General features: G+C 35.3%; 1 protein-coding gene across 1 annotated transcript in view; it reads right to left on the reverse strand.

Annotated features, from left to right (window-relative positions):
• The window catches only part of LOC117509349, a 33,162-nt gene extending 21,056 nt beyond the window's left edge, over positions 1 to 12,106 (reverse strand). The window contains exon 1 of the mRNA XM_034169019.1: positions 12,075 to 12,106. The gene's annotated coding sequence lies outside the window, so the exon portion shown is untranslated. The remainder of the gene's footprint in view (positions 1 to 12,074) is intronic.
• Between the last annotated feature and the right edge of the window lie 221 nt (positions 12,107 to 12,327).

Raw genomic sequence — 12,327 nt, forward strand, 5'->3', positions numbered from 1 at the left:
TTATTATCTATCGTCCACCTGGTCGTTACTGTGAGTTTCTCTCTGTGAATTTTCAGACCTTTTGTCTGACTTAGTGCTTAGCTCAGATAAGATAATTATAGTGGGCAATTTTAACATCCACACAGATGCTGAGAATGACAGCCTCAACACTGCATTTAATCTATTATTAGACTCTATCGGCTTTGCTCAAAAAGTAAATGAGTCCACCCACCACTTTAATCATATTTTAGATCTTGTTCTGACTTATGGTATGGAAATAGAAGACTTAACAGTATTCCCTGAAAACTCCCTTCTGTCTGATCATTTTTTAATAACATTTACATTTACCCTGATGGACTACCCTGCAGTGGAGAATAAGTTTCATTACACTAGACGTCTTTCAGAAAGCGCTGTAACTAGGTTTAAGGATACGATTCCTTCTTTATGTTCTCTAATGTCATATACCAATACAGAGCAGAGTAGCTACCTAAACTCTGTAAGGGAGCTAGAATATCTCGTCAATAGTTTTACATCCTCATTGAAGACAACTTTGGATGCTGTAGCTCCTCTGAAAAAGAGAGCTTTAAATCAGAAGTGTCTGACTCCGTGGTATAACTCACAAACTCGTAGCTTAAAGCAGATAACCCGTAAGTTGGAGAGGAAATGGCGTCTCACTAATTTAGAAGATCTTCACTTAGCCTGGAAAAAGAGTTTGTTGCTCTATAAGAAAGCCCTCCGTGAAGCTAGGACATCTTTCTACTCATCACTAATTGAAGAAAATAAGAACAACCCCAGGTTTCTTTTTAGCACTGTAGCCAGGCTGACAAAGAGTCAGAGCTCTATTGAGCTGAGTATTCCATTAACTTTAACTAGTGATGACTTCATGACTTTCTTTGCTAACAAAATTTTGACTATTAGAGAAAAAATTACTCATAACCATCCCAAAGATGTATCGTTATCTTTGGCTGCTTTCAGTGATGTCGGTATTTGGTTAGACTCTTTCTCTCCGATTGTTCTGTCTGAGTTATTTTCATTAGTTACTTCATCCAAACCATCAACATGCTTATTAGACCCCATTCCTGCCAGGCTGCTCAAGGAAGTCCTACCATTATTTAATGCTTCAATCTTAAATATGATCAATCTATCTTTGTTAGTTGGTTATGTACCACAGGCCTTTAAGGTGGCAGTAATTAAACCATTACTTAAAAAGCCATCACTTGACCCAGCTATCTTAGCTAATTATAGGCCAATCTCCAACCTTCCTTTTCTCTCAAAGATTCTTGAGAGGGTAGTTGTAAAACAGCTAACTGATCACCTGCAGAGGAATGGTCAATTTGAAGAGTTTCAGTCAGGTTTTAGAATTCATCATAGTACAGAAACAGCATTAGTGAAGGTTACAAATGATCTTCTTATGGCTTCAGACAGTGGACTTATCTCTGTGCTTGTTCTGTTGGACCTCAGTGCTGCTTTTGATACTGTTGACCATAAAATTTTATTACAGAGATTAGAGCATGTCATAGGTATTAAAGGCACTGCGCTGCGGTGGTTTGAATCATATTTGTCTAATAGATTACAGTTTGTTCATGTAAATGGGGAATCTTCTTCACAGACTAAAGTTAATTATGGAGTTCCACAAGGTTCTGTGCTAGGACCAATTTTATTCACTTTATACATGCTTCCCTTGGGCAGTATTATTAGACGGTATTGCTTAAATTTTCATTGTTACGCAGATGATACCCAGCTTTATCTATCCATGAAGCCAGAGGATACACACCAATTAGCTAAACTGCAGGATTGTCTTACAGACATAAAGACATGGATGACCTCTAATTTCCTGCTTTTAAACTCAGATAAAACTGAAGTTATTGTACTTGGCCCCACAAATCTTGGAAGCATGGTGTCTAACCAGATCGTTACTCTGGATGGCATTTCCCTGATCTCTGGTAATACTGTGAGAAATCTTGGAGTTATTTTTGATCAGGATATGTCATTCAAAGCGCATATTAAACAAATATGTAGGACTGCCTTTTTTCATTTACGCAGTATCTCTAAAATCAGAAAGGTCTTGTCTCAGAGTGATGCTGAAAAACTAATTCATGCATTTATTTCCTCTAGGCTGGACTATTGTATTTCATTATTATCAGGTTGTCCTAAAAGTTCCCTAAAAAGCCTTCAGTTGGTTCAGAATGCTGCAGCTAGAGTACTGACGGGGACTAGCAGGAGAGAGCATATCTCACCCGTGTTGGCCTCTCTTCATTGGCTTCCTGTTAATTCTAGAATAGAATTTAAAATTCTTCTTCTTACTTATAAGGTTTTGAATAATCAGGTCCCATCTTATCTTAGGGACCTCGTAGTACCATATTACCCCATTAGAGCGCTTCGCTCTCAGACTGCGGGCTTACTTGTAGTTCCTAGGGTTTGTAAGAGTAGAATGGGAGGCAGAGCCTTCAGCTTTCAGGCTCCTCTCCTGTGGAACCAGCTCCCAATTCAGATCAGGGAGACAGATACCCTCTCTACTTTTAAGATTAGGCTTAAAACTTTCCTTTTCGCTAAGGCTTATAGTTAGGGCTGGATCGGGTGACCCTGGACCATCCCTTGGTTATGTTGCTTTAGACGTAGACTGTGGGGGGGTTCCCATGATGCACTGTTTCTTTCTTTTTTTGCTCCGTATGCATCACTCTGCATTTAATCATTAGTGATCGATCTCTGCCCCCCTTCTCGGCATGTCTTTCCTGGTTCTTTCCCTCAGCCCCAACCAGTCTCAGCAGAAGACTGCCCCTCCCTGAGCCTGGTTCTGCTGGAGGTTTCTTCCTGTTAAAAGGGAGTTTTTCCTTCCCACTGTGGCCAAGTGCTTGCTCATAGGGGGTCGTTTTGACCGTTGGGGTTTTTCATGGTTATTGTATGGCCTTGCCTTGCAATATGGAGCGCCTTGGGGCAACTGTTTGTTGTGATTTGGCGCTATATAAGAAAAAAGTTGATTGATTGATTGATATTCTACTTGATAGGCTAGAAAACTGTTTCGGGATTACTGAAACTGCTCTTGTGTAGCTGATGTCTTATCTGTCTGTCAGCCTGCAGTCTGAGAGCGAAGCGCTCTATTGGGGTGATATGGTACTACGAGGTCCCTAAGATAAGATGGGACCTGATTATTCAAAACCTTATAAGTAAGAAGAAGAATTTTAAATTCTATTCTAGAATTAACAGGAAGCCAATGAAGAGAGGCCAATATGGGTGAGATATGCTCTCTCCTTCTAGTCCCCGTCAGTACTCTAGCTGCAGCATTTTGAATTAACTGAAGGCTTTTTAGGGAACTTTTAGGACAACCTGATAATAATGAATTACAATAGTCCAGCCTAGAGGAAATAAATGCATGAATTAGTTTTTCAGCATCACTCTGAGACAAGACCTTTCTGATTTTAGAGATATTTTTCTTTTCTTTTTCTTTTTTCTTTTTAATATTTATTTCATTCATTTAAAAGAAAAACAGAAAAGCAAAAAACAAAAGCACCACAATACCAGAATGAAAAGGAGCAGAAAGAAGAACAAGTCTTATGATTTCTGCCCCTTTTAACAATACAATCTTTCAATATACAGCATCATAGTCAACATTATTTAACAGATCGCATTTCTTTAACTTGTCACATACCACTGACCCATTTCATAATTATGACCATTAATTAATAGATTACATCACTGACAGGTTATATTTAAACTTAAGACACTCCAAACATTATTAACAGTTTACTTTTTTTTTTTTTTACTTTCTTGCAGCCCACTGACTTACTTCATAGTTTCATACTTACTTAATACATCTAATTTAATATGTTTTTTAAATAATTTAAGTGACCTTAATTCTTTAATTTCTTTATTAAGATTGTTCCATAATTTGACACCATTTACTGCAATACTCCTTTCCTTTACTTTGGTTCTAAATCTTGGTTTTTTAAAGACTTCTATTCCTTTCAATTTATAACTACTTACTCTTTTTTCAAACATATTTTGAATGTTTGTTGGTAAAGTATTTTTATTAACTTGGTACATCGTTTGTAATATTTTCAAATCAACTAAATCATGAAATTTAAGTACCCTATACTTAATAAACAATGGATTAGATGGATCTCTAAAACCACTGTTACTAATCACTTTTAAAGCTCTTTTCTGCAAAATAAATAAAGGTTGTATAGGTTGTATATGTTGATCCCCAGATTTCTACACAGTAAGTTAAATATGGGACAATCAATGAATTGTACAATGTTAATAAACCATAACTATTTAATGAATATTTTACTTTATGCAAAACAGCAATGGCTTTCGCTATTTTTCCTTTTATGTAATTTATGTGTGACTTCCATGTAAGATCTTCATCAATCATGACTCCTAAAAATTTCATTTCTTTTACCCTTTGTATATCCATTCCATCTATTTGTAATGACACATTATTTTCTTTCGCTCTATCATTAAACAATATGAAATTTGTCTTATTAATATTTAGTGACAATCTGTTTATATCAAACCAATGTTTAACTTTTTCCAACTCTGTATTTATCACTTGTGCTACTTCCTGTATATCTGATCCAGAGTAAAACAGCGTTGTATCATCAGCAAATAAAATGCTGCCAAGCACATTGGATACATTCACAAAATCATTGATATACAAAATAAACAGTTTGGGTCCAAGTACCGATCCTTGTGGTACTCCATAAATAATGTTACACAATTCTGATTTGGTATTATTTATCTGAACAAACTGTTTTCTATTTTCTAAGTAGCTTTTTACCCACTGATGTGCAACACCTCTTATTCCATATTGTTGTAACTTGTGGAGCAATCTTGAGTGGTCTATAACATCAAAAGCCTTTTTCAGGTCAATAAAAATACTTACAAAATAATCCTTATTATCTATTGTTGTTGATATTTTCTCTATTAGTTCCATAATTGCCATAGCTGTCGAATGTTTTGTTCTGAATCCATACTGAGCATTATTTAAAATATGATGTTTCTCAATAAATTTATCCAATCTTGTTACAAAAACTTTTTCCATAATTTTAGAAAACTGTGGAAGCAATGATACTGGCCTGTAATTAGAAAAATTATGTTTGTCTCCATTTTTATATAATGGGACTACCTTAGCAATTTTCATTTCATCTGGAAAAACCCCAGTTGACAGAGACAGATTACAAATATAAGTAAATGGTTCAATAACAATTTCTATTATACTTTTTACAGTCATCATGTCTAAATCTTCATGGTCAGTTGATCTTTTGCTTACACAGTTTTTTACAATATTTCTTATTTCATCTTTTTCCACATTGTCCAGGAAAATACTATTGACCGTATTTACCAATGTACATAATTTATCTTCTATTATTGGTTTATTTCCCACCAGACTTGACCCTACATTTGAAAAATAATCATTAAACCCATTTGCAACTTCTTTTATATCATATATCTCTTTATTTTCCTTAACAAAGTAATTTGGAATAGTTTCTTTCGTTCCATCACTATCAATCACACTTTTTATAATTCCCCATGTTACCCTCATATTATCTTTACTCTTATTTAGTTTTTCACTGTAATAATCTTTTTTTTGTTTCCTAATTATTGTTAATAGTTTATTTTTATATTTTTTGTATTTATGTTCTGATTCCTTTGTTTGCAATTTAAAAAAGCACCTGTATAAATAGTTTTTCTTTGCACAAGCATTTTTTATTCCCTTTGTCAGCCATGGTTTATTTACTCTTTTCTTACTAATTTCAATTAATTTACAATTTTTATTGTATGATTTCATCAATATTTTCATAAATGAGTTATATGCTACATTAACATCACTGACATAAACTTCTTCCCAGTTTTGATTTTTAAGGTCATATTTTAATGCCTCTAAGGCTTTTACTGACATCTCTTTTAAAGTTTATATCAGTTTTTTTGTTGTACCTATTTTTATATTTAAATATTGAAAAAATTGGTAAATGGTCGCTAATATCTGTCATGAAGATCCCATTCTTGATAATTTCATCTGTTCTGTTTGTAAATATATTATCAATTACCGTTGCACTTTGCGATGTAATTCTGGTTGGTTTTGTTATCAAGGGGAATAACCCCAAACTATACATTGTATTCACAAAATCACTTAATCTTTGGCAGCTGGAGCTTTCTATGTTAATATTAAAGTCCCCACACATAAAAAGCGTTTTGTTTTTAATTTGATGGAATAATTCAATTATTTTATCTGTAAATTTCACAACACAAGAATCTGGTGCTCTGTATACACAACTAATTAAAATATTCTTAGATGTTTCATGTACAAGTTCCACTGTTACAATTTCTATGACATCATTCATAATTGTCATTTCTTCAACAATTGTACACATCAGATCTGTTTTTGTATACAGAGCAATACCACCGCCTTTTTTATATCTTCTGTTTACAAAATACAGCTCATATCCCTCCATTTGAACTTCATCCATGAGATCATCTTTAAGCCAAGATTCAGTGATTGCAACAATACTAAATCTATTTTTAAACTGATTTAAATAATCTTTTATTTGTGACATTTTACAATACAAGCTTCGACTGTTTATATGTATGAGTGACAGGGTATCTTCTGCAATTTTTTCACTATTCAGCTGTTCTACCGTATAATACTCACAACCAATCGTTTTTAAGTCAAATATACTTTCATCAATATTAGTGTCTATGTCATATATTTTATCATCTGTTTCCATGTTTGATCTGATTTTTTGTTGGTCCAATTACCAACAGATGTTATATTTGATTGTCTATTCAGGTCTGTATTTCGTAAGGTCCTCCATGTTTTTGATTTGTATACCGTTTGTTCCTTCTTTCACTCTAATCCACACCCTACAATTCCAGACCCATGTAGCAACAATATGTTTCTGTTTTCTTAGTAGTCTTGCTTCCCTAGCAATATCTGCATTTTTTTTTGTTAGATGCTCATTTATATAGACACTCGTTCCTTTCAAATTCTTTGCCTGTCTTAATAACTCATATTTATATTTTCTGCTTGTAAATCGTATAACAATGTTGCGTAAATGCAAAAAAGCAGTCCTACATATTTGTTTAATATGCGCTTTGAATGACATATCCTGATCAAAAATGACTCCAAGATTTCTCACAGTATTACTAGAGGTCAGGGTAATGCCATCCACAGTAAGGATCTGGTTAGACACCATGTTTCTAAGATTTGTGGGGCCAAGTACAATAACTTCAGTTTTATCTGAGTTTAAAAGCAGGAAATTAGAGGTCATCCATGTCTTTATGTCTGTAAGACAATCCTGCAGTTTAGCTAATTGGTGTGTGTCCTCTGGCTTCATGGATAGATAAAGCTGGGTATCATCTGCGTAACAATGAAAATTTAAGCAATACCGTCTAATAATACTGCCTAAGGGAAGCATGTATAAAGTGAATAAAATTGGTCCTAGCACAGAACCTTGTGGAACTCCATAATTAACTTTAGTCTGTGAAGAAGATTCCCCATTTACATGAACAAATTGTAATCTATTAGACAAATATGATTCAAACCACCGCAGCGCAGTGCCTTTAATACCTATGGCATGCTCTAATCTCTGTAATAAAATTTTATGGTCAACAGTATCAAAAGCAGCACTGAGGTCTAACAGAACAAGCACAGAGATGAATCCACTGTCTGAGGCCATAAGAAGATCATTTGTAACCTTCACTAATGCTGTTTCTGTACTATGATGAATTCTAAAACCTGACTGAAACTCTTCAAATAGACCATTCCTCTGCAGATGATCAGTTAGCTGTTTTACAACTACCCTTTCAAGAATTTTTGAGAGAAAAGGAAGGTTGGAGATTGGCCTATAATTAGCTAAGATAGCTGGGTCAAGTGATGGCTTTTTAAGTAATGGTTTAATTACTGCCACCTTAAAAGCCTGTGGTACATAGCCAACTAACAAAGATAGATTGATCATATTTAAGATCGAAGCATTAAATAATGGTAGGGCTTCCTTGAGCAGCCTGGTAGGAATGGGGTCTAATAAACATGTTGATGGTTTGGATGAAGTAACCAATGAAAATAACTCAGACAGAACAATGGTAATGAGTCATTCACGTCATCAAGGGAGCCATCAGAAAGACATCCATCCCATCATTAGAGGGACAGCTGTCCTGTCATTAGGTGCGCTAACTAGAGCACAATAGGTGCTAATTAGAGCTACTGTTTAGTCACTAGCCTATAGCAGTCTGCCTCTCAGTAGGAGGGGTCTGGTTAGGTTTAAAACTCCAGCTTTTGTTGGCTTCTGTTTTATTCTTCTCTACAAGAGTCAGACAGAAGTCAGACTTCCAGACCAAGAATTTTAGCTGAGGAACCTTCTGTGATTTGAAGCGAAATGTCCTCACGTCAAGCAACCCAGTCCAGTCAAAGATTCAAGCTTCTCTACTTTTGTTGTTTTTTTTAGTTCTTAGAAAAAAAGACTCAAAGGGTCACCCCTTTGAGTCTGGTCTGCTTAAGGTTTCTTCCTCAACATCATCATCAGGAGTTTTCCCTTATGTTAATAAATATCTTACAAATACGCATATCATATAATATATTTGATTTCAAACACCCTAAACCGGGGGGGTAGCGAGTGCCGAGACACTGCAGGTTTTCCTTGCAACCAGTCACATCAGCAGGTGGGTTGCTGAAGAGCTTTTCCCTTGAACATAAGCATCTGATCATTAATGAAATCACCTGCTGAGGTGATTGGTAGCGAGGGAGACATGCAGTGCCTCGGCCCTTCATGGCACATGATTGCCCCCCCCCCGCTCTAAATCCATGTTAATACATTGCTGCATTTCTGCTGGGGGTTATGCGAGGTTAAGAGTGATGATGGTCAGCAGTTTTGCAAGTCAATATGCTCCTGTTGAAAATCATATGTGTACAGTGAGACACTGAGTTCCTGTTTAAAATCCTTTATCTGCACAGAAAAGTACATCTTGTAAAAAGCTAGCGTCTTTTCTTATCCTGCTATCCTGAGAGGCGTAACAAACAAACAAACAGGTGCACCAATCAGCCGCCAACCCAAGGTCTTAGGTTTTACATCTTTCAAGTTTGACCCAGTTCGCCACATGGCCTAAACATGCACATTTTTATCATGTAAGCACACACATTTTTACCAATTCTCCTGAGCTGTGCAGTAAAGTAATTTGTGTTCCCGTTGGCTGTAGTGATCATAACCTGATCATAATTGTATTAGCTGCAATGGTAGGTGGACCTGGACCCACAGTAACATACAAGAGGTCAGAGAAAATGTTTGATGATGAGAAATTTGTTGATGATGTTAAAGCTATCCGTTGGTCTGAGGTGTTATCTATTCATAATCCTGAAATCGCACATTCAATATTTAATAGTTTATTCCTGCCTTTAGTGGAAATTCATGCTCCTTTGAAGAAGTTTACTGTCAGGAACACCGTCCCACCCTGGTTGGATGATGAAATTAAAGACTATTAAAATGAGAGATCAGATGAAAAAGATGGAAATTATAACAGGAAATCCACCTGACTGGGATCTTTATCATAAAATGAGGAACTCTGTCACTAAACTTGATAAAAAGAAAAAGAAAATTTTTTTTTTTAGGATTGAATTCAGAAAGCAGGAACTGACAGCAGAAAGATATGGAATGTTTAAAATCAGTTGACCGTAAGAAAAACAGAATCAATCTGTCCTTTCTTGAGGTAGATAAATTCATAAAGCCTGTAGCTATTGATAATTATATTAATGATTTTATAAGCAAATATGCCTAATCTGAGTAATGTTAAATCCTATCTATTGATAAGAAATAAAATTATGAATAATAAAAACATCAGGTTTAAATTTGAAAAAGTAAGTACAAATAAGGTAAAGGATTATTTGAAATCGCTTAAAGACAAACCTCTGGGTGTGGACGGTCTTGACAGGAAGCTTCTCAGACTAGCAGCTGTGTTTAGTGATGTTTACTTTCTGTCTAAACATTGCGTCACTACGCTCCAGTTCTTGCTCGTATAATAAACCTCAGCTTTACTTGTAATACATGTCCGCAAGCATGGAAACAGGCAAAAATGATCCCACTACCGAAAAATAAGAAACATCCGTTCTCAGCTTTAAACAGTCGACCAATAAGTATTTTACCTGTGTTAGGAAAAATCATGGAGTCTATTATACATGAGCAAATTTTTAACTATTTTTCTTCTAACTAACTTAATCACTGATTTCCAACATGCATATAGAAAGAGTCACTCCACTGCCACGGTGCTGACTCAGATGTCCGATGATTGGCTCAGAGAGGTTGAAAAGAAGAATATAGTCGGTACTGTGTTTCTCGATTTCTCTGCTGTGTTTGATATTATTGATCATAATTTGTGATTGGAAAAACTTGCTGGTTATGGTTTTGAGCTATCAGCTCTGACTTGGTTTTATAGTTATCTAACAGAACAAAGACAGTGTTTTTGAATGCCAGTTTCTCTAACACCAGGCGTTTAGTATGTTGAGTGCCACAAGAGAGTTGTCTCAGTCCATTATTATTTACAATTTTCACAAATGATTTACCATATATTTTACATAAAATTAGTATAGTAATGTAGGCAGATAATTCAACCATTTATACATCAGCACACTCACACAATCTAGAAACTGTACAATGTAGTTGACTGGGTAACATCTAACAAGTTAGTGTTAAATACAGTAAAGACTAACTGTATGGTTATTGGCTCCAGTTGTGTTATGAAAAACCCAGTATTAAACATTAAAATGAATAATATAATAAATCAAGTACATGAGACTAAGCTGCTGGGTGTAATGGTAGATTCAAAATTATCATGGAAAAACATATAAATAATATTTTTGTAAAAATGGGTAGGGTATATCAATTATGAGAAGACATGCAAGGTTTCTAAGTTGTACTACAAGGAATTATGCTATTAAAGTATTACTATCAATCAATCAATCAATCAATTTTTTTTATATAGCACCAAATCACAACAAACAGTTGCCCCAAGGCGCTTTATATTGTAAGGCAAGGCCATACAATAATTATGTAAAACCCCAACGGTCAAAACGACCCCCTGTGAGCAAGCACTTGGCTACAGTGGGAAGGAAAAACTCCCTTTTAACAGGAAGAAACCTCCAGCAGAACCAGGCTCAGGGAGGGGCAGTCTTCTGCTGGGACTGGTTGGGGTTAGGGTTAGTATTAGTATACCCGGATTATTGCCAAGTAGTTTTGTCAAATGCTACTGGAGAAATGATGAATAAATTACAAATTATTCAAAATAGGGCTGCTTGTAATGCACTTAAGTACAGTTATAGGACAAATATCGTCACACTGCATAAAAATTTAAACTGGTTGTTAGTCAAAGACAGACTTTTATATTCACTGATCATTTTTACTAGAAAGTTTATTGTTACCTTATATTTTGTTCAGGAATTTTTCTTTTAGTCCAGAAAATCATAGATACAGAACCAGACATGCTGTGGTGGGAAACTTTACGCTACCTTTAGCTATAACCAATGTCATGAAGAACACTGTCATATTTAGGGGCATGAAGGAATGGAATTTATTACCTGATCACATTAAACTCACTGCAAATTAATGTTTCTTTAAAAAACTTCTGAAACTGCATTTAATGGCATAATGCGCAATCTGGGTCAAACATTTAAACATATATAAACAATTATATTTTTTAGGTATAGAGCCTGACCATGTGTGATGATTAATTTTATTTTCTCGATTTTTATTTAAATTTGTTATATATATTTTTTTGAATGCATTTTTGATTTATTGTGTTTGTAAACTTGTGTGGACCCCAGGAAGAGTAGTTGCAGCAAACCTGCAGCTAATGGGGATCCAAATAAGCAATAAACAATCAACATGGGAGGATCATGTCTTCATCATGAATGACGTCAGTGGATGTCTATAAAACTTTACTGTAAACTGTGTTTGGGGTCTTTTTCCTAAACGAGTTCCTGTCTGATCTCGGGACGGTGAGAACCTCAGTTCTGACTGACTGACTTCACATGAAATAAATAAACTGTCCTTTTTGTAATAACAGACTCTTGTTGTTCCAGGACAGACCCAAAGAACCCAGGGTTTAACACTTACCAGTGTCGCCCGTGTTCTTGCTCTGGGGGGGGCAGTGAGGTCAGACCTTACTTGTGTGAAGCACCCTGAGGCAACTTTGTTGTGATTTGGCGCTGTATAAAAAAAAGAAAAACTTAAATCCACCCGAATGCAACCAGGTATAAAAATTCTAAAATTATGGGTGAGCCTTTTTTTTTTTTTGTAACTTTTTATTTACACTTACTCGAGCAGATGGGTGAGCCTTTTTGATCAAATACAAAAAAAAAAGAAAAGA

This window comes from Thalassophryne amazonica, chromosome 4 (assembly GCF_902500255.1).
Source record: "Thalassophryne amazonica chromosome 4, fThaAma1.1, whole genome shotgun sequence".
In the NCBI taxonomy this organism is placed as follows: Eukaryota; Metazoa; Chordata; class Actinopteri; order Batrachoidiformes; family Batrachoididae; genus Thalassophryne; species Thalassophryne amazonica.